The sequence below is a fragment of the Mustela nivalis genome, assembly GCF_964662115.1.
Source record: "Mustela nivalis genome assembly, chromosome: 7".
Taxonomy (NCBI): Eukaryota; Metazoa; Chordata; class Mammalia; order Carnivora; family Mustelidae; genus Mustela; species Mustela nivalis.
This window is the reverse complement of record NC_139026.1, coordinates 42,333,078-42,360,943: the sequence shown is the minus strand read 5'-3', so window position 1 is coordinate 42,360,943 and position 27,866 is coordinate 42,333,078. Positions and strand designations below refer to the sequence as shown.

General features: G+C 34.2%; 1 protein-coding gene across 11 annotated transcripts in view; it reads right to left on the bottom strand.

Moving 5' to 3' along the window:
• The window catches only part of KCNC2 (potassium voltage-gated channel subfamily C member 2), a 186,592-nt gene that overhangs the window by 39,134 nt on the left and 119,592 nt on the right, over positions 1-27,866 (bottom strand). The window lies entirely within an intron of this gene.

The window sequence follows — 27,866 nt, the reverse complement described above, 5'->3', positions numbered from 1 at the left end:
TGCTACATCAGTAAAGTTTTTGAACTAAAGATCTTGAAATGGCTTTGATCTGACATGATTTTAAGACACAATCTGTCAAAATTGCCAAATAAGTATAACTTGCAGACTATTATGGGATTTAAAATCTCTCAATAAGACAGTTTCCAATGAAGTGGGCAGAATGGTGCCCATTCAAAGGTATAGAAATACATCCTTTGTTATAAAAATGTCTATTTATGTCATAGAAAAATGAGTATCAAATAAATAGCAGCAACTGAACAGAGAATTATAAAGCTCATTCCCTTGTTTCATAATTCTGCACAGGTTGTTTATCTGTGCAGACCTGACAGTCTATCATCAAAAAAGAGCTACTGCCATTTCTTAGACTACTCAATCTAAGCATATGAGTTTTCATGGCTCTCTAAGCCACTCTGAAATAAATGTCACCATATAGCAATAATAATAATAATAATACTGTTATTTTAAAAATAAACATAATTCTAAAATAAGTTCTTGGCTGGCTAAGTTCTGCTGACAAGAACTTTTGATTATAAGTAGGAAATACATTTAGAAGGCTGTCAAAACTTAAAACAATATCTCTGTGCCAACTCTGGACTCATTTTCTTTGTAATTTTGTGCTTCTTCTTTAGGTAGGTAAGGTTTTCAGAAAAGTAAACATAAGAAAGAACAGAGGCATGTCAATATATTTAATAAAGACTTTCTCTCTATAGTTGCAATATTATATTGTTTCTGATAGAAACAGATGATCTTATTTGAGCATTTTCTTTGTTTCCTTGCTTAAAATACTCTGCACAATTAGCAAGGTTGCACCTAAATTTGGAGAGTGTGAATTATTCGTCTAAACTACGTGTAATTAAGATATCAGTTTAGAGGAGAGAGAATATAAAACCCCCAAAGTACAGATAGCTGATTTTCTAATATCTTTATTGAATAAACCATAGAAATTATTTGAAATTCTAGAGAGCATATAAATTTATGGGCTACCATATATCTAGGTAGTAATTATTCTTAAGATATTGCTATGTCTCTCAAGTTACGATTTTTTTTTTTTTTTTTTACTCAATGAATCCAAATAAACTAGATATACCTAACCTTGCTAAAGTTGTTACTTTGTACTGAAGTTCTTCCTAAATATTCTGGATAATGGACCTCTTCCTGTGTCAGTTTCACATGTAGTAGCAAAGGATCGTCAATTATCTGCTATAGTTCTTCAAGTTGTCTGCCTCTGAAATCGTAAGCATATTGAGAGGAAAGAGGGTGTCAGAGAAAATAATCATCAAAAAAAAAAAAAAAATGGATTCAGGGATGCCTGGGTGGCTCAGTTGGTTGGATGACTGCCTTCAGCTCAGGTCATGATCCTGGAGTCCCAGGATTGAGTCCTGCATCAGGCTCCCAGCTCCAGAGGGAGTCTGCTTCTCTCTCTGACCTTCTCCTCGCTCATGCTCTCTTTCATTGTATCTCTCTCAAATAAATAAATAAAATCTTTAAAAAAAAAAAAAAGATTCAGAGTTTAAAATGGCAGTTTGGGTTTAAGATTGTTGTAATAATCTATTGAAATAAGAAAGAAAGTAATCGATTACAATATTAGTTATATGAGGAATGAGGCAAAAAATCAGCAAGCTGGGAAAGAGAATTTAACCAAGGCTGGCTCACGAATACTTTTTTGCTGTTTGGGTAAATTTAATGTCGAAATTGTGCAAAATTCATCAGTGGCCCATTCCCAGAGTGGAAAGTGTAGAGGAATCTCCATAAGCAGATTTGAGCCAACACAGAGAGGCGGGAGGCAGGGAGGGGCTGAGATCCAAATCTTTATGAAGCTTTTCCTACTTGATCAATTCCACTTTCCTTGCCCTTATGAAAATTTAGCATCCAATTAAGTTGCCTCAAGGCAATACTGCAGTTTAACCCTTAGAGTTTTAGCTTTATTTATAATTTTGGTCCAGGTCTGTCACTGAAGTTCTGGTCTCTTGGGTCTTATGTGTAATTCTGAATTTTTAATATGATCTTAGACTCCACTTTCAAGTTTAAACTCATTCTGAATTTGGATATGATCTTAGACACCACTTTAAAGTTTAAACTTAGAGACCACTTTCAAGTTCAAACTCAAGCTCAAACCCTTATGAGTTTAAGAACTAAGAACTGAGCTTTGATCAGATTTTATTCATTTACTAAATATTAATTATACACCCATCATGTTCCAAACATTAGGCATGAACTATTAACACTAAAAACAAGATGTTTTTATATATCCCCTACCCTCAAAGAGATTTAAATGCTAAACTGGGGCTATACAAGAGAGATGGGTAAATCGATACTTAGTGTAATGATGTAATGAGTGTTGTGTTAGAGAAAAAGTGTGCCTACAGAAGCCCAGAAAGAAGCATAGCTCACTCAGGAGGACAGTGATGGTCCCTGTTGAATCAAATTCCAAATTACTAAAGGAGGGAAGGATGTTCCTGGATCAAGGAAAAGTAGAAAGGATAGAAATGTTAAACAGCAAGACGGGGTGTACTGTTGGATGAAAGTTTCATATGGAAGAGTAGAAGAATATGAGTCTAGAAAAATTAGACAAAAAGAGATCATTTAAGGAATCTGAATGCTAATCTATGAATTTTGAACTTTAATCCCCAAACAATACTGAAGATCCATGCAGGGGAGTGACGGAATCAGATCTATACTTTAGAACCCTATTAAAATATGAAATAGCCACATGTCATAATTTTTTGTGTGTTTTTAGTCTTATTTTATTCATTTCCCCAACTCCCACCATGCTAAACTAACATTGGTGGCTTACTTTGCTCCAGTCAAGAGATGTTAATGATTCTTCATCCCATTATCCCTTTAAAAGAAAGCAACCCTTCAGGATCTGTATAATCTCCTTAATCTCTTTGGAGAAAAGTTGAGTATCTTCAAACATTAAACAACTTCTCAGGAGAGCAAAACACAAAAGTGCTACTACAGCATGCAAACCTCCTAATCTGAAGACTGAAAAGGAAATGGGGGAAGCCTCTGTAAAAGAAAATCATGGAACCAAGTCTTGAATCTCTTGGGGCTGCATGGAAGGCAGATGACAGCAAGGATTGTATTGTTAATTTCTAAACTAAATGTTGAAACTTCTGACTTTATGGTTTTAGAAAATAAATGCAATTATACATATATTTATGCTCCAGATAAAAGAAACTGTATACCAATACTCATGTTAGCTCCTCAATAAGGCAAAGTACAGTTTTTTTTTTCAATATCTTTCTATAAGCCTCCTTTAGAATGGACTTGAATAAATAAATTACTTCCTATTTAAACCTGTCTTAACAAAGATAACCTTTCAATTTCACATTTGCAAATGATCTACTCCAACTATAAAAACAATGGCAATTTCTTAATGATCAAATTACTGGTTTAAAAAGATTTTAGATGGACATGCCATACTAAGGCCTAATATATATATATAAACAATTTGGCTCCTGCCTACCTAGAAGACTTAAGAATATCACAATGGATAACTGATGCCGGAATTTTTTCTTGATACAGAGTTCTAGAATAGTGCCAAAGCCTCTTTATATGCTCAGAGTTTTTCAATTAGTTTACCCTTCTGTATAATAATGGTAATATTATTAGGTATTGTCAATAAGATTTTTTGTTTATGTTATGATTAACCTCTAGAATGTGAGATGCCTGGTCCTCACTCATCTTAATAACTCCGAAGCACATTACTGTATTTTCAGCACGGAAGTTGTTGACTTGCTTTGTTTGTTTTAATATCTTATTTTCCAGTTGAATGTATCTACTTCTCTACCTGTAAAATATATTGTAAGCATTATTAATTAGGTTTTAATAAAGCTTAAGGATAAGGTATTTTGTGTTTGGAAATATTTCTAACTTAATATAGTCAATGGGAAAAACATATATCAGTTTATAAAATTTTAGTTTCATCAACTTTTAATAAGAGATTCATTATATCACTAATACACGATGTTATTGTTAGAGTTAGTTCCATTTGCTGGGGGGGAAAAATCAATTTTGGCATCATCATTTAAACAAAAATGCAACCATATATTTTCTATATAGTAAATCCCATTAAAATCAGTAATTTTCTAAGACTTAATAAATGCTTGTTTTTATGGATCTGAATGACTCATACAATAATTACTTTCCACACATGGTCATTTTGGTAATATCTTATAACATGTTGTCTGAGCAAATTTAAGTTTATTTCCTAATGGGATATTCCAAGGTTCCTAGTAACTATAATTGAGAAAACAAGGTAAGGCTCCTGATGCAAATCAACTTCTTGGCATCACTCATTTGTTCTTTTTTTGTTCAGTCCATGATAACTTTAAAGGACAAAAATTTCCTCTCTTCTAAAGCATTCCAAGATATACCTTAATTTGTAACTATGCATCTGTCAACAATCTTAAAATAAACACAGTCACAGCAACTTCTTTCAAGATATGTCTCCCAAGGCAAGGGAAACAAAAGCGAAAATGAACTTTTGGGACTTCATCAAGATCAAAAGCTTCTGCACAGGAAAGGAAACAGTCAACAAAACAAAGAGGCAACCCACAGAATGGGAGAAGATATTTGCAAATGACAGTACAGACAAAAGGTTGATAGTCAGGATCTATAAAGAACTTCTCAAACTTAACACACAAAAAACAGATAATTATGTCAAAAAATGGGCAGAAGACACGAACACATACAAATGGCTATCAGACACATGAAAAAATGTTCATCATCACTAGCCATCAGGGAGATTCAAAATAAAACCATATTGAGATACCACCTTACACCAGTTAGAAGGCCAAAATTAGCAAGACAGGAAACAACGTGTGTTGGAGAGGATGTGGAGAAAGGGGAACCCTCTTACACTGTTGGTGGGAATGCAAGTTGGTGCAGCCAATTTGGAGAACAGTGTAGAGATTCCTTAAGAAATTAAAAACAGAGCTTCCCTATGACCCTGCAATTGCACTACTGGGTATTTACCCCAAAGATATTGATGTAGTGAAAAGAAGGGCCATCTGTAACCCAGTGTTCATAGGAACAATGGCCACGGTTGCTAAACTGTAGAAAGAACCAAGATGCCCTTCAACGGATGAATGGATAAGGAAGATGTGGTCCATATACACTATGGAGTATTATGCCTCCATCAGAAAGGATGAATACCCAACTTTTGTATCAACATGGATGGGACTGGAAGAGATCATGCTGAATGAAATAAGTCAAGCAAGAGTGTCAATTATCATATGGTTTCACTTATTTGTGGAGCATAAGAAATAACATGGAGGACATGGGGAGATGGAGAGGAGAAGGGAGTTGAGGGAAATTGGAGGGGGAGATGAACCATGAGAGACTACGGATTCTGAAAAACAATCTGAGGGTTTTGAAGGGGCGGGGGGTGGGAAGTTGGGTGAGCCTGGTGGTAGATACTATGGAGGGCACATATTGCATGGAGCACTGGGTGTGGTACATAAATAATGAATTCTGGTACACAGAAAAGAAATTAAAAAATAAAAAATAAACACAGTCACCATTAGAATCTTAGAAGAGATTTTTTGGTAATTTAGGACACATTCAATGGGTAATGTTCTTTGTTAGGATATCTAAGTAGTGATAGGTTAAAACTGCTAAAGTATATTATACAAAAATACAAAAAAAGCAGCAAATAAGCTGAACCCCCATTTCCTTTGGTAACTCTGACAGGAAAGGAGGAGGGACAGTTGCACATTTAGAAGCAGAAATATATAGCATACATGCATCCCAGTAGGAGCCTGATGTTGGAAAAAGGCTAAATGTTGCATATTCAGTTACTGTCTGAATTGTAAGAAGAAATCCTTAATTATAATTATTATGACGTCCCTCTTTCTACCTCAGGACTCAAGCTCTCTCTGTATTTTTTCTGTCACTTGTTTTCATGCTGTGTGGTTACTCTTACACTTCCATTTTTGTGTGAATAACTTTAAAAAAAGATAATACAACCATAAAAGACTCTTAATCTCAGGAAATAAACAGGGTCGCTGGGTGCTGGGGGAGGGATAGGGTAGCTATTAGGGAGGGTATGTTCTGTGGTGAGTGCTATGACTTGTGTAAGACTGATGATTCACAGACCTGTACCCCTAAAGCAAATAATACATTATATGTTAATAAAATTAAAAAAGATAATACATTCAGCCCATCTTTGGTGTCTCATAGATAATATTCATTAAGGAGATTGGTCCAAAAAAAAGAAACCATAAACTGTGAATAAGTGCCAGGAGAAACTAGTCTGAATGAAGACTGGAGAATGTTGGGTGTGTTCCTTCAAAGGGACAGAAGGCCAGTGGTACTGGGAGAGCGAGCCTAGGGGGATGGTACTGCATTTTAACTCAGGTTGTTGGGATACAACAGTATGAATGTGTATTTTGCTCAAATTCATGTGTTGGAACATTCAGTTCAATATTTTCACATAGTCCTATCTTTTATAATTGTAACGACTTTTAAGACAATGTGATACAGGAGTAGAGAGAATACAGAAAGAGCTGTCGCATTATAATAGAAATTTCCTTCAGGATGCTTGGTCTTCACTATCATAAAAGTCAATACTTATTGAGAAGCCTTACTACAAAACCAGCATTGTTCTAAATTCTGTACATGTGTCAACTCCTGTAGTTTTCAGAGAAACCCTATGAGGAACACAAAACTATTAATTCAAAGGGATACATGCACCCCAATGTTTATAGCAACATTTTCTATAACAGCTAAATTATGGAAGGAGCCCAAGTGTCCACAGACTGATGAACAGGTAAAGAAGATGTGGTATATATATATATATGAAAGACATATACAGTGGAATGAAATGATGTTATTTGCAATGACATGGATGGAGCTAGAGAGTATTAAACTAAGTGAAATAAGTCAGTCAGAGAAAGACAAATGCCATATGATCTCACTCACATGTAGAAATTAAGAAACAAAACAAATGAGCAAAGGGGGAAAAAAGAGAAAGAGAGGCAAACCAAAAAACAGACTCTTAACTCTAGAGAACAAACTGATGGTTACCAGAAGGGAGGTGGGTGGGGGTGTGGGAAAAATAGGTGATGGGGGATTAAAGAATGCACTTGTGATGAGCACCAGCTAATGTATGAAAGTGCTGAACCACAATATTGCACACCTGAAGCTGTTTTACACTGTATGTTAACTAACTGGAATTTAAATAAGAACTTTTAAGAAAAGACATTTTTTTTAAAGCATTTTAGAGATAGAAGAAAAATATATAACATCTGTCTGTGGTTCATAGCATTTCCTTTATGGATTCAGTCCTTTGGAAAGGAGGAGTTAGGCATAATATGTTTTCCTGTTCTTGTCTCTGAGCCCTTCCACATTTCATCAACAGTGAGAATAAGGAGGAATAAAAGAAATGCTAGATTTGGCAGTGACTGCAGGAGAAGGAGTCTGGATCTATGACTGCAGCATTTCAGTTAAGACTTACTTCCACCTGGTTTAATTTTACATAAATTTCTCTCTCTTGAACTTCAGAATATATTGTCTTTGTTCTTCTTATTTCTTTGTCAACCTCATGATCGGTTCTGTTGACAATGAATTGTTCTTCTAAAATAACTTGGGAATTTCATTGAAAGTAATTTTTGAAATCACAAATGCATAGAAAAATAATTAAATAATTAGCAAAGGCTGAAGCAGATGTACTTGCAAATAACCCTTTCTTTGGCCCATTTGTATACTGAGAGTTAAGATTAGAAACCACTTTGTTTCGAAATGTGAGAGAGTGAATTGTGTATATTCATGGTCACACATGAGCCTCACTTGTAGTGATAATAGAGAAGAAAAGGAAAACCTAAGAAACTGCTCAAGTTGTCTTTTAGTTCAAAAGAGTTAGCCACGCAGAAAGAGAACACAGAGTTCAATCTAACATTAGCGATTTAGCTTTACAACAAAAATCAGGTCTTATTGAATATATGTAACATCTCCATAATGGAAATGCCGTACCAGGCTAGAATCCTATTAAACGAGGCGTTAACAGATCCATTTTCAACATCGGTTTATTCTTCAAGGAATGTTATAAAGTTCTGCAATGAAACCTTCCCTGGCCCCTCTCCTACACCTCTTTCTGCACCTCAAGCAGTGTGCCCATCACGGAGTGCTCTCTCCCTCTCTGGTGCACACAACACATGCCACGCCTACACCAGAATCTCCTTCTCAGATAGTGGTTGAGTTTTTATGTGACCACCGCATCCATGATGGCAGAACACAGCACAGAGCACAGGGATCCGCTTAGAAAAAAATTTACATACATTAATCAACAGAGATTGGTGGATCTAATTATGGTTTCCTAATCTCCTCGTGGCAGTTTCCTGGAAACTGTATATGCTAGCATTGGGTAAAACTGGAAACTTTCAGAATCTTTCCATTTTCTCTAATTCTTTTTTTTTTTTTTAAGATTTTATTTATTTATTTGAGAACCAGAGATCACAAGCAGGCAGAGAGGCAGGCAGGGAGAGAGGAAGGGAAGCAGGCTCCGCACTGAGCACAGAGCCTGATATGGGGCTCAATCCCAGGACTCTGGGATCATGACCTGAGTCGAAGTCAGAGGCTTTAACCCACTGAGCCACCCAGGCACCCCATCCATTTTCCCTAATTCTACAGCCTTCCTGTAACTCCACACACTAACAAAACCAGAGCACCCATCCCATTAGAAGTGCATCTGTAACAAGTTTTTCTCAGCAATCATTAAACTTCTTGGGAAAACATACAATATGAACAAAATCCCATCTTAGAGTATTTTTTCTTTATATCGGGGCTCTGGAATGTCAATACATTTTAATTGTCAATGTATTTTTTCACATTCAATTCCTGGGCAATTTATGTTTTGTTTAATATCAATATTTTCCAATTGGAATAATGTAGAAGCACAATCTAATACTATCTATTCTTTTTTCTTTCCCAAACTACTACTTTTTAAACATTCATTTTGACCTTAGAAGCACCTTTGGCTGAAGACTAGGTTTACAGAGACAATAAAGTATAATAACAAGACCTAAGACTGACGTGACCAACCTCAAAATACCTTTGTTCTACAGATTTATAGCTCTTTCTTAACATCATAATTTGGTTTCTGGGGATAGTTTGCTAAATATTTTATCCACCAACAGGCTGATTCACTTCTTGTAATAAATTTTCTCAGCTACTCTGGAAAATGCTAGCAATAAAAATTTCCACTGCAGGTAATGGAGTCATGCCTGTATATAGTTTGAAAATATAAGAAGAATATAATAACTATTTATACCGCAGAAAAGAGAAGCAAATGTTTCCGTGAAAACAAAGAGAAGTTGAAAATCATGATGCACATTCGCTATGCTTAGAAAACAAACATGATCCATATTAATAAATACTCTTTGATACAACCGATGAGTACCTAAAAGTCTGTGCTAAACCCAAAGCCAATCCTGTATGGACTTTTCTACTGGTTTCTACTCATACCAAACATCTTCAAAATTATTATGTTTATAAAACTAAATGATAGCTTCCTGTATCCTCTATGTATGCATTTTCATTTAATCTCTTGAGAACCACTTAATTTATGTTTAAGTTTGAACAAGTTCCCTTTCTGCTAAGTATTTCCAGAATGTGTAAAAGAGACACAATGATATTATTTCTTCCTATTACCTCACAGGAATGCTGTGAAGATCAATTAAAGCACTGTTTGCTGACAACTTTGAAAAGTGATATATAAATACAAGGTAATGTGATTTTGAGGAATAAGAAGTTATCTGAATTATTTTTAGAACCTGGAAATTAAAGATGCATTGAAGCTATTCAAATCATCTATAAAATCCATGAAGTAATAAGAATACTAATATAGTTAAAATTATAGAATGACAATAGAATTGAGATTTCTACACCCAAAGCTGTTACCACCACCAACACGAACTTTTTGTAGTAAAAGGCAAATTTTTGATAGATAGCAACCACTATAAAAACATACCAACTGATAGCACTCTTGATACACTATTGAAGGAAGGGCAGACAGCATTATTTATCAAGTACTATAATATATTCTAGATCTTCTGCCGGCTGGTTTTACACAACAATCTTATTTAAATCTTACAACAATCTTTAAGGTATATGGGTATAATTTTAATTATTTTAGAAATGATGTGACAGTTTTGCACATATTTAATAATGTGCTTAAACAGCTTCTAACTATCACAGCTAAGATTTTCATCCTGTCTTCTGCTCTTTGTGCTTCAACATGCTATGAATATTTATTTTAATGGTCATTGACCGAAATATAATTAGTATTTCTCCTTTTTAGTGGAATTTAAACTTCCTAGAATTAGAGAGACTTCTGTATATAAGAGTATATACTTCCCTGTGTAGAAGTGGGTATTACCTTGTGGCAGGTAGATACTGCCCTATGTGTAGGTACATAGTTGAAATTTATTTGTAGATGCCACTGTGAAGAAAGACAATTCAGACTGTTAACACAAGTAAAATGAAAACAGTCTTGGAAAAAAATGACATTTGCAATATATGTGACCTGGATTAGTATGCTTAATATGTAATGAACTCTATTTTTTTAAAAATAACTATAAAATTTTCTAAAAAGGTGAGATACAAGTCAAAGAACACAAGCAGTGAATTCACAGAAAAGAAATCCAAATGTCTATTATGTGTTTTTAATATTTACTTTCACTAGTAAGCGCCAAACAATACGATAATTGTGGTCAATCGAATACATATTTGAACCAGTGTTAATAAAATTTAGGGATATTCATTTTTCTGGTTAAAGTGTAAACTGGTACAATATTCTAAAGATTAATTTATAAATATGAACTCCAAATCTTAAAAATTTAAATTCTATTTGATCCGCTAATTCTTTCAGATAATCAGCTGAGAAAATTAAGCATCAAAGTGTTAAAAACATTATAAGCTATGAGAATGAATGTTCATTGCAGTGCTGGTAAAAATATGGTAAAATTTCATGGTAAAAATATGCAAGTAACTTCAATACCTATGTGATAAAGAATAGTTTAGGTAAATTTTGGTGCTTGCATATACTGAACTACTTTGTAACCAATTAAAATAATATTCTGGAAAAATGCTTAATGATATAGAAAGATATTCCAGAATTAACTGAAAAAAATCAGGGTATAAAAGAATACTGAGGGTTATTCTACTTTTGTTAATATACAGGCTGCATACATTTCATTTTTTAATCTGGAGATAAAGATACCTACACAGAGAGAAACAGATCTGTCCAGATAAAGAGAGAACTAGAGATAGGTTGTGAGAGACACAGACAGATATCCCACAGAGATAGACTTGAAGATAAAAATAGAGATGGAGATATCTACATAGAGCAATAGAAATATATCTATAAATATAGAATTACAGATTCAGATATATATAGATATGCATATATATGCATATATTCAGCAAAAGTTTAGAAGTGGTTATCTATAAGTAGTGAGGACTGGAGGTTTTCTGTTTTGTTTATCTGTCATACTTTATTCAGAAATTTTAAAAACGTAGACGTTCATTAATGTAAATATGCAATAGTTTTTAAAAAGATAGTTTGTAAAGACAAGTCATAAACAAGGACACCTGGGTGGCTCAGTCAATTAAGTGTCCAAAACTTGGTTTCAGCTCAGGTCTTGATCTCAGGGTTGTGAGTTCAAGCCCTGCATTGGGCTCCATGCTGGGTGTGGGGCTTACTTAAAAAAAAAAAAAGTCATAAACAAAGGCCAGCATCATCTTATCAAGAACAGTATGACCGATGTTTTCTATTAGCTGTTTCAATTTGTAGCAAGAAGAATCAAGACCCTTTGGTCTTCTCCAATAACAATCTAACTTCTGTTTGTTAATTGTATTGGTCATTAATTGTCATCATATTTGAAATTTTCCAGGTTTAAAGAAAAATCCTGAGAGACAACCACTTTAGATATATTTTTCTGGTTGGAGTATAAAATGGTACAGCATTTCAGAAGATTACAAATATGAATTTGCAGAGAATGGTGTAGTTAATTTGATAAAATCAATGAGGGTACATGTTAAAGCCAAAAGAAGATAATAAATTAGAAGTCATGAAAATAAGAGCTCCAATTCTAAATTCTGTTATTTACTGGGTATGAGACCTTGATATATTTCCAAAAACTTATTCCAGAAGTCATTTTTTTCATTTATAAAACTGGACTAAAAATAAACCATAACAGAGATTTGTGATTACTGACTCAGATAATATGCATAAAATCTATAAAGGTTTATATAAGCATTACAATCAGTGAGATTATTATTATTTAAAAATAAATCAGGAAATTAACTTGAGTCAATTATCATGCTTTTATACCAGGACAAAATATTTAAACCTAACATTTTTAAACCTTTAGGAAGTTATTTTACTATAATAAACACATGGTTTTCTAATGTTTTCTTACTCCTCTTTTTTTAATAGACTAGAAACACACTGTACTATAATTAGCAAAAATTCAGATCAAGATACATACAATAAAATGACATTTAGTTAAACTCAAAAAATAAATGTATTCACTTCCATTCCCTCCATACTATATTCTTGAATCTAGTGGAATATGTCTAAGTGACGTTCCTAAATTGGATGTATCTCTTTAATTAGAATCTTCTGTTTAATTTTTGATTTGAGAACCCCACACTTCTCTTGAAGTATCCAAGAATTAAACCACTTCAAGTGTATTCACAAAGAAAATTGGAAAATGTGGATGTCAAAAAAAGTAATTTACCCAAAAGTATCTAAGGAGCATCTCAAGTAGAGGATAATATAAAATGGAAACTTTACTCTAAAGGAGCTCATAATCTAGTTGATTATATATATATGTATACATATATATACATACATCTATAATACATAATAAAAGCACAGATTAACATATATGTTAATATATATTTAATGCAAAACAGAAAAGAATTTAAAAAAACAAAATGCCATAGGAATTTATAAACATGGGACATCATCCCAGTCCTACTATTTTTTAATTAATTTATTTATTTTCAGAAAAAACAGTATTCATTATTTTTTCACCACACCCAGTGCTACTATTTTTAAATGATTACCACTCTAGACTCCTACAATTAGGAGGTGGCAGATTCAAATCTCTGTTATTAGATTTCAGAGCCTATGCTCTTAACTACTACAGAGGGGCTAACATTGGAAAACTCCATTAACCCTCTGAGGTCATATATATCTCAGAGTACTTAAAATGTCATTTCTCAAATGGCACATAAGTGTCCCAAGGGAATTTATTGGCCTGATAAAGGATCTTTATCACCAGTCTTTCACAGTAGTACTTTCAATGACAGATTCCACTTAACTGATTATGATCACTTATCTAGTAACTTTCCAAATAAAGATTCATGTCTCGAAATATAAAGAGCAAGAAAATTAGAGAATTAAATATGACTTCAGAGCTGTGTCATTAATGCAATGGTTGTGATGCAAAAACATTACATTAAGATTCAGAAGACCTGACTTCCCACCCTCTAAACCTTTCTTAGTGAAATTTTTTAAAATTTATTTTTTATTTCTTTTCAGCATAACAGTATTCATTATTTTTGCACCACACCCAGTGCTCCATGCAATCCGTGCCCTCTATAATACCCACCACTTGGTACCCCAACCTCCCACCCTCCCGCCCCTTCAAAACCCTCAGGTTGTTTTTCAGAGTCCATAGTCCTCATGGTTCATCTCCCCCTCCAATTTCCCCCAACTCCCTTCTCCTCTCCATCTCCCCATGTCCTCCATGCTATTTGTTATGCTCCACAAATAAGTGAAACCATATGATAATTGACTCTCTCTGCTTGACTTATTTCACTCAGCATAATCTTTTCCAGTAGTGAAATTTCTTTTCTGCTGAAGGCAGGAGCCTGAGCCTGACCCATGCCCAAAGCAGTTCTAAAAGTTATAATTTTAATATAATTCACTTTTTATAGATAAATATGTTTTCCCCTTTAGTATGTTCCATTCATATTCTAAGGAAGATTTAGGATGCAGGAAATATCATCAGTGACTCTAAAATTTCTCTACCCCATAATTCGAAAAGACACCATTTTGCTTTAAAACTACCTGGAAAGGCTTTTTCTTGGTGTGTGTGTTTGGTGGGATGGAGGCAAGATTGGAAAGGTCAATGGATGAGAAATCTGGCCATTGGAAGGCAAGACTTTGTGCCAAACATGTGGCTGTTGAACCATCTGCCAACCCTAATATGTTAGTTGTGCAGTTTAGGTAAATTGGAAGAACATGTATAACAAAATAATAATAAAAATAATTTAGCTGAGATGAGAAATAAGGTGTATTTTTCTGCTTTAATTCGCTTGGTGTATTTTACCACCTTGGTGATGTCTCGAAGCACTAAAATGCATATGAGTAAGTGAGATTTTCCCAATTCGTTTCCAACCTACATTTGTTCATATAGTAGACAAGCTCAATGAGTCAGCACTAGTCTTTGAGGCTAAGAGGTATTTTTAGTTCACCTTCAAACAAGTAGAATATAGTCCTCTAAAAAGCAGATTTGTTAGCAAAACCATACAACCTAAGATAAATGATAAAGTCATAGTTCAAGAAATGAAGGAAAAATAAACATTTAAAATTCCTCACGTTAGAAATGAGGACACATGAGTGCTAGAAAGAGTATAGACACTTTAGACATTACCTTATGTTCTAAGAGAAGTGGACTTTGTAATTGGCTCAACTAGTAAAAATGGAAGTGAATAATACTAATAATTACAGAGCTATAAAATATATTTTACAATACTTTTTAATGTTCAAAAGCACTTTCAACTCATTTTATTTCATTTATGTAGTCATTCAACATCACCAACGAAATGATCAAAATACTTTCTATGTACCAAATACTTTGCTATGGACTGGAGACATGAACGTGGGCTTATGGAACTTGGAGCTCCAGAAAGAAGATGTATCACCCTACGAATACACTTATGGCCTCCATCCCTGCCAGATTTGTAAGTTTACCAAGTACCTCCTCTATTAGTTCCCAACGCTGTCTCTGCAAGTTTTATTATTACTATTTTTGCAAGTTTTATTATTGTTACTTCATAATTCAGTTAAAATTTACATGAACTGATTTAAATCCTATGGAATTACATAGAACTTAATTAAAAATCTATATAAACTAATGAAAAATTATATAGTATTGTATGTGTGAAAGAAAACTTTAAAAGATTAAGAGATGGGGTTAGAGAGATTTTGAAAATGTTAAAGTTTCTGTACACATCACTTCCCCAAATTTCTCTATGTTTTTGCTTTAATTCAGAGAAACTCAAAGCAAAATTTGTAGAGAATGCAAAAAATAAAATGTGAAATTCTCGGTTGATGTGTAGTCACATATGTATATTATCATTAAACGTCAAAACAACCTGCAAGGAAATAATTTCTCCAAGTCCACCCATCTGATAAACAATTGTACAGATTCACAAACCCAGATGTGCCTGAAACAGAAGTCCTTGCTTTCAGTTACCGTAACAGGCTCCTCATTCCTATAATGAAAAGACAATTTGTAAAGGACTGATTCAGCAAGAAAATATAATATTACCATTAGAATTGATAATAAGCCCAAAAGTCTTAATTGGTTAATTCTGGAAGACTGATTATAAATTTTTATAACAGAACAGTAACATAAATTAAAGTTAAGTCACTATGTTCTATATCAGCATTGCATCAATATATAATATACATATGTGCACACGTATATATTTTTTAATTACTAAAGAAAAAGTGAACAGAGAGTGGGTACATCCTGGTGACTTATTTTCTCTGTTAAGATTCTACTGAAAATTAAGTGCCTATATAGTTCTGCTGTAACACACAAAAGAAATATAATCCTCAATAATGCATAGGCTTTTCTGTTAAAAAAGTGTCATGCATTCTGAGCATTCACTATGTAATACCTTAAATTAATACCATCTATTAGAAAGCTGTGTAATATAACTATAAAATAGACTCCAGCTGGCTCCCTTGGCTTAGTGTGCTGGAAAGCCGTATAAACTTTCAGGACTTCAGGAAACCTCTAGGTTCAAATCCTTGTGTGACTTTGGGCAAGTTTCAGCTTCTGAGTCTGCAAAATAGGATTGATAAAACCTACCAGCAGGACTAGTTTGAGGATACAATGATATGATTAAAAATATATAGCATGTTCTTAATAAAATAGGCTCCAATTCCATCAGTGATTGAGTTGGGCTATTTGGAAGAGTTTCTTAATTACAGTTAAACCAGGAAAATAAAATGTAACCTAATTAGATATAAAATATGATTTATGAGTTTTTAAATACCGAACATGGTTTTGCCCATGTTTCATTAAACGTCCATGGTAGATATAAAGTTAGAGGACATGCAACATTTAACAATTTTATACTTGATTAGACACTTATTTTCCATATTCTTTATCAGTGATGAAGTTGGTGGGATTTTTACAAATGGAGTTATTGTCTCCAAATTTTTAATAATGTGCTATATTTCAGATTAAGATCATGTAGACCTGTGCTATCTATCTTGGTAGCTACTCACTATATTTGACTATTTAACTTTAAGGTAATCAAAATCAAATAAAACTTAAAATTAATTTCTTCAGCTTCACTAGCCACATTTCAAATGCTTAATAAACACATGTGGCTAATGGCTATCATGTTGGGTAATGCACATGTGAAACAGCTCCATCATCCCAGAAAGTTCTATTGGACAACTGTTATACAGACTTAAGTTGCAACTATTTTTATCTTTTTTTTTTTCATACATAATGGTGCAGTTTAAGACTTTCTATTAAGCTGAATTGAGATGTTTTTAAATAATATCTTATTATTATTAAAAAACCAGTTGAGTTTTGGAGGTTATTTTATAAGGAACACCAATCACATTCCGATAGTCTCTACCAGAAGTTTCTATATACCCTCAAACTCATTACCTTTGGAATTACCTCTAAATTGTCATCATGCTATTTCTTCTGCACAATTTGTTTCTGTCCTGTTCCCCACACCACCCTCACTGCCACCCTTACCAATCCTTTGCTCACTTCAATCTGACTTCCAAAGAAAAGCCATAGCAGCCAGATAAGATTACACATCCAACCACAGAATCAAGTGCAAACTCCTTCACAGAGCATCAGGGGACTTCATAATCTCTCACACATGCCACCCATGTCTTCACAATGCCTTGGGAACTACTCCTGGATTTTTTTTTTTTTTTGGAAGCCTATTCCAAATACCTAAAAATAATTTCAAAGTCTTTAATTTTTGTGACCTTCAGTTCCTCCATCATAAAGTAGAGAAAAGAACACTTACTTTCAGAGATAATTTAGAGATTAAAGTTAAAGCATGCAATAAATTGTTGCTATCAATAACATCATCATCATCATCATCATTTTCTTCAACATTATTATTAGTTTGGCTCTCTAGTCTGCAAGTCTTAAGCTTCATTCTCAAAGAAGTCTTCACAGACAAACTGGTAAAGACCCCAAAGTTTCATTTCACTGGTGAAGGAAAATGGGTCAGACAGGGCACCATCTACTTGCCATGACCAATCATATCATTGAGGAGTAGCCTCAGGATACCATTTCTCATTACCACTAAAGGTTACTCAAAGGCTGTTGAAATCCAGTGCTACAAATGGCCTTAAATTGTTTTTAAAAGATTTCTGAATTTAATGCAAAGATTTTCATTATACCTCTTCTATCTCCTGATGCAAAGCTCCCATCTGTAGTCTGCATGACATATTGCCCAGACACATTACAATAACAAACCTATTCAGTGGGTAATACTATTCCATGACCAGTAAAATTAACTGGAGTATTATCACTACAAAGCTTATTCCAATTTTTGTTCTCAACTTTCATTTGAGCCTTTTATCCTTAAATTACTTTTTTTTTTACCTCTTCATGCAGCAATAATTTAGGAACAGTCTCAAATGAAAATAACTGCCTTTTAATGTAATAAATGCACCTGTTATTAGCAAAAGCAGAGCATGAGTTGAATGACCATAACTTACAAGTTAATCTTCTGGAATCTCAGCTTTCCTCACATGCAATTCTCTTTTGGGAAACAGTAAAATAATGCTGGCAAAACAATTTATAAAATGAGAGGTCTTAAAAAGTAGTATTTTATTCTCGTGAAAAAATAGGTGAAAAGTCCAGTATTAAGTTGCTCTAATTAGAAAGTCTTCAGTTTCTATGATACAAACTATGTTTTTCTAAACATACTTTAGAAATTGTTAGAATACATGGAGAATTCTCTCTCACTGGTAATAAAAATATTTATGGTTCTTAAAAATAACCTACAACTGAGTGGGTCCCTATATAGTGCTCTGTATAAAAAATATGTTGCATTCAGAAAGCAGAATGCCATAAGGACTGTAAGCAAATATAAAATTATGTCCTTTAAGATATATGCAAACACTATCCATTTTGGTTGTAAGCCAAAACTTATAAGATCTTGGTTATTTTATCATTTATGGCAAATGTTCAACAACTGAATTGTGGTAATTAGTTGATAGAAGGGAATAATATACATGTTGTGTTTCTATATGATTTCCCTCAAATACTAGCATTCATTCTGATAAAATCATGTGTCTCAGAATGTGCTCTCTGAATAAATAGTATCAGATCCACCTAAAATTCTTGTTTGCCTGGAAGAATCTGAATTTTGGAGGTGGGGCCTGAGCTGCATTTTAACAATCTCCCTAGATAACTCAAAATTTTAAAACATTGCACTATACTATTTAGAATGAAAGCAACTTTGTGACAAAGCCAAAGGCAGATGAATGGAAAATGACTGCGGAACTTCATCTCTCTCCCCAAAGCCATACTAAACAACTGAAGTCCTTACTTTAGATACAGGGTATAGGCAGTCTGTAAAATTACTCTTTAGAATGACAGATCTGATTTCCAAATTCTCTTGACAACGTTTCAGTAGTTTAAATAGTAAAATAAATTAATGCTTATATAGCCAACATAAATTTATTTGTAAAAATATCTTTATCAATGTAACATTTCTCTGAGGGAAAAAAAGCTTATTTTTCATTGCCTTGCAAATATATTCAAATTTATTTCACTCAAGTTTGCATTAAAATTCATTGATGACAACTTGTATAAATATCTTCAAGGCAAATTAAATAAAGACATCTATTCCTAAAGAATGAGACTCTCCCTTGGGTAAGTGATGATTATGGTGATCAATTGTATAAAACTCTAAACAACAATGATAGAAAAGTAAAATTTAATAGTTATGGAAATAAATGAATAATTGTCAATCTTCCCTCCCCCGAACCTCTTTATATTTCTGTCCCAATCTCTAAATGAAACACATTTTAAATATTACATTTTAGTCCTAAAAGCAACATTCGTAGAATAAGAGGCACAAGTTAATAGCTCTGTTTGAAATTAAATCAAATACGGGCCTAAGCTTTTCATATTCTAGTAAGTCATTCTTGTCTTTATGGTTCAATCAGTTCATCACCAATTTTTATCACAAGATATGCCTATGACTTTAAAAGGTCAGCAATCCAGGGTGCCTGGGTGGCTCAGTGGGTTAAACCTCTGCCTTCAGCTCAGGTCATGATCTCAGGGTCCTGGAATTGAGTTCCGCATGCAGCTCTCTGCTCAGTGGGGAGCCTGTTTCCCTTCCTTTCTCTCTGCCTGCCTTTCTGCCTACTTGTGATCTCTCTCTCTGTCAAATAAATAAAATCTTTAAAAAATACATACATACATACATAAAAGGTCAGGAATCCAGTTTGTGATCTGTAATTTGACCTTCACATTTTTTACTTGGTTGAAGAGCTATCTGCTCCTTCCTCTTTTATTTAAAACCTCTCAAGGAAAGGAAGGCGGACAGTGGAAAGAAACCAGTGCTGCAACTGAAATGTACCTTTTTATCATTTTTTTAATTCATAGAACCAAAATACTCAGTTAACCATAAACATAAAGAGAAGTGTGCATACTCAGATGGCGTGATAGCAATTCATAAATTAAATAAAATTCAGGAAAGCCTTCTTTTAAAATCTGCTCTTTTTTCACAATGTCAATAGTCTCTGCAGTGTCAACTCTGCATATTTTACAAGATCACTTTATGTCCATCATTGGAAAGAATTATGTTAAAACATGTTTCTTCCCTCATGTGACTGTGGAAAATCAATCTGTGAAAAGAAACTAATGACCTAGAAGGATGATTTCTTCAGATGCAACATCCACCCTTGTGGAAATTCAGACTAACGACTCACCACAGATTGGTCCCCTGTGCATCAGTAGGCTATTAAAGGACTTGAAGACTTTTTCCAGTTTATTCAGGGATGGAAGCACTAATTTCATCTAGAAGTATGGATAACAACGCATGACAAACTAAGTTATTGCTCAACTGAAGAATTAATGAAGCTGTCAAAGATGTTTACACTACAGCTGGGGCTGTACTTGGGTAAAGAGATAGGAGCACAACCTGACATTGAGTAGAGCTTAGTGCACTCATTTTGCTGCAGTTTAAATGGGTAATGGCAACTAAGAGCCATGGTTTTCCACAAAATAGTCAAGATTTTCAGAAAAATTAAGTTTAACATCCTTATGACTTCCAGTAGTAAACATATAACTACTGACCAGCAAGAAAACTGAAGTAACATTACATTAAAAAAAAAAAAAAAAAAGTAAAACTGAAGTAGCTGGTGGCTTGGTTGGTTAAGCATCTGACTCTTGATTTTGTCTCAGGTCCTAATCTGAGTTAAGTTCCTCAGATGGAGCCCTGAGGCAGCTCCTTACTCAGCAGGGACCCTGCTTCTCTCCCCTCTGCTCCTCTCCCCACTTGTGCTCTCTTTCTGGAGTAAATAAATGAATCTTAAAAAAAAAAAAAAAAGTAAAATAAAAAGAAAGAAAGAAAAGAAAACTGAGGTAATGTGAGACGGCTTTTTAGTAAAGCTGTGTTTTTAGTAAAGCAGTCACATTACCTCAGTTTTCTTTTACTAAAAGGTTCTACTTAAGGAGCTCAGTTTAATGTATTTGGAATTTATAACAACGTATAGGCTCAGTGTAGTGCTTCACTAGGCCTTCCTTTTACAATTTTGGTTATTTTCCAGTTAGCAAAAAAACAATCTTACCTCTCTTTTGGGATGAGATTTCAAAATATCAGTGCTGCCCATTTAGTTACTATTCACGGTTTGGGTGGTTACAACTTTCTGTTTGTTAAAAGTAACATTAAATATGATTTCTTTTTTAAAGTTGTCTTTCAAATTTTCAATTACATAAAATTTAAATGTATATGCAAAGTACATATTAAAAATAAAAAGTTATCTTCCTACACTAACTTCAAATATTCCATCAACTAACATTTTATAAGTGGACCACCATAAAATGTTGGTCTACCAAGAAAACACATAGTTGAAAGAGTTGTTATTTTCAAGTTAAGCAAAGTAATAGCCTGATTTGTTAAAGGTGATATAGCAATATAACAAAAATTATTCTGCATATACATAAATATACCGATTCTCATATTCTCCTAGCTTAAAAACTGAACCTGAATAGCAAAATTCTCCCCCACCTCCTCAAAATTTTGTGCAGTAGTATTTCGTCTTTTCATTTAAATCAGTTGTAAATATAACCCCTCCCCAAGACAGGGAAATGTCTGGCTTACAAAGTCTTTATTTACATTTAACAAGAACTTTCCCCCCTAACAGCGAAGTCTTCATAAAGACAATTCAAGCAGACACTGAGAAGTTTCCAGGAATTTTTTAATTGAATCAGAACTGATAAGAATTAATTAGCTACATCTGTCCTCATGACAGTCCTGATCTGGGGACAATAATCAAATGAAAGCTCTGTCAACAGAAATGGACAGTGATAAAGACTTCGGACTTGCCGCATCTCTTTCTCAAATGTGAATCCCCACTGCAAAGAGATTATGGAAAGTGCTGTTATCTTGGGACAGAGAACACATGACCCACTGTGCTTGGAAACACACCAAGGAAATTTAGGAGCACTAGCTCTTTTTAAAGTTTAACAACAGGTAAAACCAGAAATTAACAACACCTACTGTCCCATTGAGAGAAAAAAAGAGGCTGAAAGTCCATCACACTTCACACAGAGTGGACTATACACCATCACCACGTTCAAGTATATTTTACAAATAACAGAAGTATAATGATAGAGAAGTGTAAGCATGGAGAAGGGTTTATAGCTAATCATTAATCAAAAAAGTGACAGCCAATTTACGATCTTAATCCTTAAGTGGCCCTTTAGTGCTGGCAGGCAGTAATATCATACAGCATTACAATACACGTTATCATCCTTAATCAGGGGAGGTGCATGGGTGTAGCTGCACAGGACCCACGCTTGGTTTAACGCTCAGCGGTCACTGTCTTGAATTTTTAAATAATTCATTAGCAAAATTCTTACATTTTACCTTTTTCTTCAGACCCTGCAATTTATGTTGCCCATGCTGTTTCTAGTCAAATCACTTCTATACTCTTCCACTCCCCCAGATGAGTATTCCACACATTATTTTCTTGTGTTCCTCCAGGGTCCTCTCCCTCTTCATTGGTCTCAGTTTGATAGTTTGGATGTCCTATTTTATTATCAAGAAAATGAAAACAATGAAAAGATAATTTTTTATTTTTTCCTACAACTATGTTCAACAAGCTTCCTATATCTATACCTGTATAAACTTGGGTCTCCTTTTAAATTGGTTGAACGTTTCTTCCTTTTTTTTTTTTTTTTTTTTTTTTTTTGGCTGGTGGAGATCAGAAGTAGGCAGAGAGGCAGGCAGGGAGAGAGAGGAAAGTAGGCTTCCTGTTGAGCAGAGCACCCGACGCTATGTGGGACTCAGAGGCTTTAACCCACTGAGACACCCAGGTACCCCTGTTTCTTCCTTTTATCTAAAGCTGCTCCTAAATCCCAGGGAACATGAGTTCAGCCCAATTCTTGGTCTACTCTATCCTGTGGCAGGCCAATATATCTGCCTAATTCTGGAATACAGTATTAGGAGACCAGTTTGGCCCTTGCCCCTGAGGCACATTCTTCATTCCCACCTTAATTAGTATTAGAGGTAGTATTTTGGATCTTTATATAGTCATTCTTTGTCTTACCTTTCAGAAAAAAAAAAAAAAAATCTTATTTTTAGGAGTCTCTCAGACCTTAACAGTAATCAGCTAACATTTGTTGAGAGAATGAATGATAAGGCTAAGCATTTTTTTAAAAATATTTTATTTATTTATTTGACAGACAGAGATCACAAGTAGGCAGAGAGGCAGGCAGAGAGAGAGAGAGGAGGAAGCAGGCTCCTTGCTGAGCAGAGAGCCCGATGCGGAGCTTGATCCCAGGACCCTGAGATCATGCCCTGAGCCAAAGGCAGAGGCTTAACCCACTGAGCCACCCAGATGCCCCATATAAGGCTAAGCATGTTTTAAAATATTTGATTACATAATCTACCAAATAATCTTATATTTAAAAAATTTTCTAATCTCGACTTCTCTACATAATTATGATACTTTATTCTTATTCCATTAGAGCGGAATATGGATGGGTACTTTATTTGTGATTTCACCAACTACAGGAAGCTATTTCAGGTAAGATGGTGGTGGTCAAAGTCTCAATTCACTTGAGAAATTAATTTAGAATGGTTTTTGGTAAAACAAGTGAAGACATGTGTGACTCCATAGAATTCAGGTTTTACCCCCTCCCTCCCGCAGGACATTTACTGCTTGATTGAAGTCTCTAATTTTTTTCCACATACCACAATGGATAAATCCCACAATTTGTACCTCCATTACACCACTTCCAACAGAGTCATTTGCAAACAGCTCTGCTCAATCTTATTTCCCTTTAGAAATAAAGATACAGTTCAAGTTCCCCATGCTTGTAGGAGATTCAATTTACACATGAAAACTGAGAAGAATGAACTAGATGAATGCTTTCTAATAGTGTTGATTTCACAAAAATATTCTAGGAACAGTTTGGGGGAAGTGAGGAAAGTAGGAAGGAATCCCGGTGGATTTCCCCACATTCTACCAGAACAAATCTGCTTTGATGTTCCTTTTTCCTTTTATTTTCTCATAACATTTGTTTAAGATATTCTGCTAAAAATTGTATAAGTTCCCTTACAGTTCTAAATGCAACAAAAATAAAATATTTTTGTTGAGTATAGGACAAATCATATGATCAATTTATTACTCAAAGGAACTCTAACAAAGAAAGAAATGGTATTGTTCTTCAGAAGAAGGACTGAATAACAGTAAAAAGGAAGTGATTATATAGAAGAACAGGAGCAAAGAGGTGAGTAATAAGCAATGGAAGGAAGAAATGAGGGCATATAGGGGAACTGTATACATTTTGCTTAATTTTTCTGTAAACCAGAACTGCTCAAAAACAAACAAACAGAAAACACCTCAGTCTGTCCAGGGCTCAAGAAATGAGAATAGGAAACAAAAGTATACTTAGTGAAGGAATTCTATCTTATAAAAAAGCATTAGAGGCCACATAACATGGTTTTCACAAGGACTTTGAAGACAGACTAGCATTTCAATTTATTTATATTTTTTAAAGATTTTATTTATTCGATAGACAGATCACAAGTAGGCAGAGAAGCAGGCAGAGAAAGAGGGAGAAGCAGGCTCCCTGCTGAGCAGAGAACCCGATGTGGGGCTCGATCCCAGGACCCTGAGATCATGACCTGAGCCGAAGGCAGCGGTTTAACCCACTGAGCCACCCAGGCGCCCCTAGCATTTCAATTTAAACCTTGCTTTTTAGCATCTGACCTTGAAATGAAATTTTTTTAACTCTCAAAACCTGCTTCATTATTTAAAAATAGAGATAATACCTGTACCTATATCCCTGTGGTTTTTTTTATATGAAGTATTAAAAATGATGTCTTTTTATTGGTTCTTATAAGAACAGTGTCAAATCATGAGCTGGTTTAGTTTGAACCATTGGTATAAATTTATTACCTTCCACCTATTCGAGTTCTGAAATAATCAAGTTTATTATTTAGATTATTATAAATATGTATAATTAAGAAGTTCTGCTCATTTTCAAGCCTTAAAGAGGTGGTGAATTAAAAGCAATGAGACTCCAACCTGAACTTCATAAGTAGATGTTGTTCTTACCCAGAGAAGGGCAATTTAAGAACATGATTAGCTTACTAAATATTTTATGTTAAAACACATTACCAACATTTAATAGAAGAGAAGTTTGCTTCTGTTCTTCCTAATAAGAAGCATGAACAGCCCTTTAAGTACTTACAAGTTTTACTGGGCACTTATATTACCGTGCAATCTGTTGCTATTTGTAAAATATTTATTTCACATTACTCTGGTTCGTCGATTCAGGTCTTATTTCCACGGAGAACTGCAGAGAAGCTTTTCAAACATTCTAAGCCTATCTTAAATCCCTTTTCTCTCTGGAATTCTTAAATTGTGTTGATCTGGTATGAAGAATTATTTCTCAGCAACCATACTGGTGGAATTCTGAAAATCATAAGCCAAGTGTGGTCTGAGAAAGGCTTGGGAGAGCTGTTGATACACAAAAGTAGTGTTGAGCCCTCACAGAACTTGGAAAGGTTCTCTTCTCAGTGCCTTGCTGATTCATTGTTTGACCTTGCTCAAGGACTCTCTCTCATTGCTTGTAGCAAATGAGCAAAATGTGTCCATATCTTCTGCATTTCATAGTGACATCTTATGAGTTAATAACCTTATCTTAAGATCAAAACTTAAAAAAAGAACTGCTAAGAAATGCAAAGCATCACTATTATTTATGCAAAACATGATGGGAAAACTGGAATGTATTAATTTGAAAAAATTATGAGTAGTATCTAGAAGGCTGGCACAAATGCAAGGTGCCATTTGTTCTGAAATAAGTTTACTTTCTATTTCTAAGACTCAAATGAGAGAAGGAATTTAAATACTGTACACACAAACCCACAACTGTACAAGGCATTCAGAGATTTTGGACTTTAACTTAGTTCACATTCAAAGAGAGTTCACTTTCTTACACACTTTTGCTTTGTTTTGCCCCTGAAAGGCCCAGCTGCTAGCCCCGCTGTCTATCAGTCACTCTTGATCATAGCTTTATTAGTGGAATTCTGTACTCCTGATACTTCCTTTGGAACTAAAAATGGTTAGACATATACATTGCTTCTGACTCTATGAAGATTACAAAGGAGACATTATACTTAGAGATCCTTATGCAAACAATATGGCATTTATTAGGATTCAACTCTGACTGAATTACTATGCCTTCATTAGATAGCTGTTGAATGATTAAAGATTTCAAGAGTAAGAACTTACCTCTTGCTCCAGTACTAGATTACTACTATTCCCACTTCAATTTCAAGTCCCTACTGAATAACTTCAAATTAATAAAACAAATAAAACATGCCACAAGGAGGAAAAAAAATGCCACATTTCTAGGACTTGTAACATTTGTCAGAACGAACAGAGTAACCGTGAGCTGCAGACCAGAGCAATAGACCAGAGTCGGAAGAGCTTTTTCTGACACCAAAGAATGCAGTGTCCTTTGGAAAATATCTGGGCCTCCATTTATGCATAAAAATGTTCACTCCCCTTCCTGTTAGAACCATTCTGCACACAACTTTCTTATACTTGCGTTTCATCAAAAGATTTAGTTTAATAAATGTACTTCTTTTTCTATACACACTCTAATTGTGCGATTTCTGTAGTCTTTTGCTTATCTAAGAGCTAAAATAGAAAAAAAATTGATGAGCTGAAGATGAAACATGGTCAGTCTGCTCCTCAAGCAGTTCTGCATTAGAGGCTTGCTTCTCCATGGGTTTATTTGTTGTTATGTTATGATGTGGTTACTTTACAAATTTCAGTGTGTTCATATAGCAAAATATACTGGAAGTCCAAACCAACTGACTACAGCCATAAGAAAAAGTAAAAAAATAAATAAAGTTTCCTAAAGCCACTACAAGTTGGGTATATAATTTTACATAGTGAGTATGAAATAGAATTTTACGTGGAAATAATATTTATGTAAAACACACATTTTTAGATGTCATTAAGTTCTCTTACTTTTTCTTCATGGATCATTTTGCTACTGCCATTTCACTGTCCTCTCTTCTTTACTGAATAGTGTTACTATACATTTAGAAAGTCTTGAGGTAGTACACTGACAATGATTATAACAAGTCCAGAATTATAACACAAAATCTTGAATGCAAATTTTTAAACATGTTTGTCTTAAGAACAAACCTGATAAGTTTCAGCATAAAAAATATTACTCAATCTTCTTAGATTATAAATTGTAAACTCTGTTAGTGATCAAGGTGAAATTAGAAGTTTAAGTAACCAGATATTAAAAGAAACATAGCAGAGAGAATAGGGAGAATTATGAAGCAGTAAAAGTGTTTAGATAAAGCAGATTCCCAAACTTCGTATACATAAATGCCAACTCAATTTGGATGATAGACCTAAATGGAAGAGCAACATCATACAACTTTTAGAAGAAAATATAGAAAAATAAATCCTTGGGAAATTGGGTAGACACCTTTTCCTTAGTACATAAAACTCAGGAGTCACAAAAGCGATATATATACATATCTGATAATGGAATTGTATCCACAATATGCTTCTTATAGCTCAAGAGTCTGAAAATCAACAACCCAATTTAAAAAAGAAAAAATACTTGAACAGAGCCCGCATTGGGCTCTTTGCTCAGTAGGGAGCCTGCTTTCTCTTCTCTCTCCCTGCCTGCCTCTCTACCTACTTGTGATCTCTGTATATCAAATAAATAAATAAAATCTTTAAAAAAAAAAAAAAAGAGCAATATGGCTTTAGACAGCATTAACTCTCAGGACTTAACTTGATTAACTCTGGAATGTCCCTTAAACCACAATTCTCTTCCTGTGGC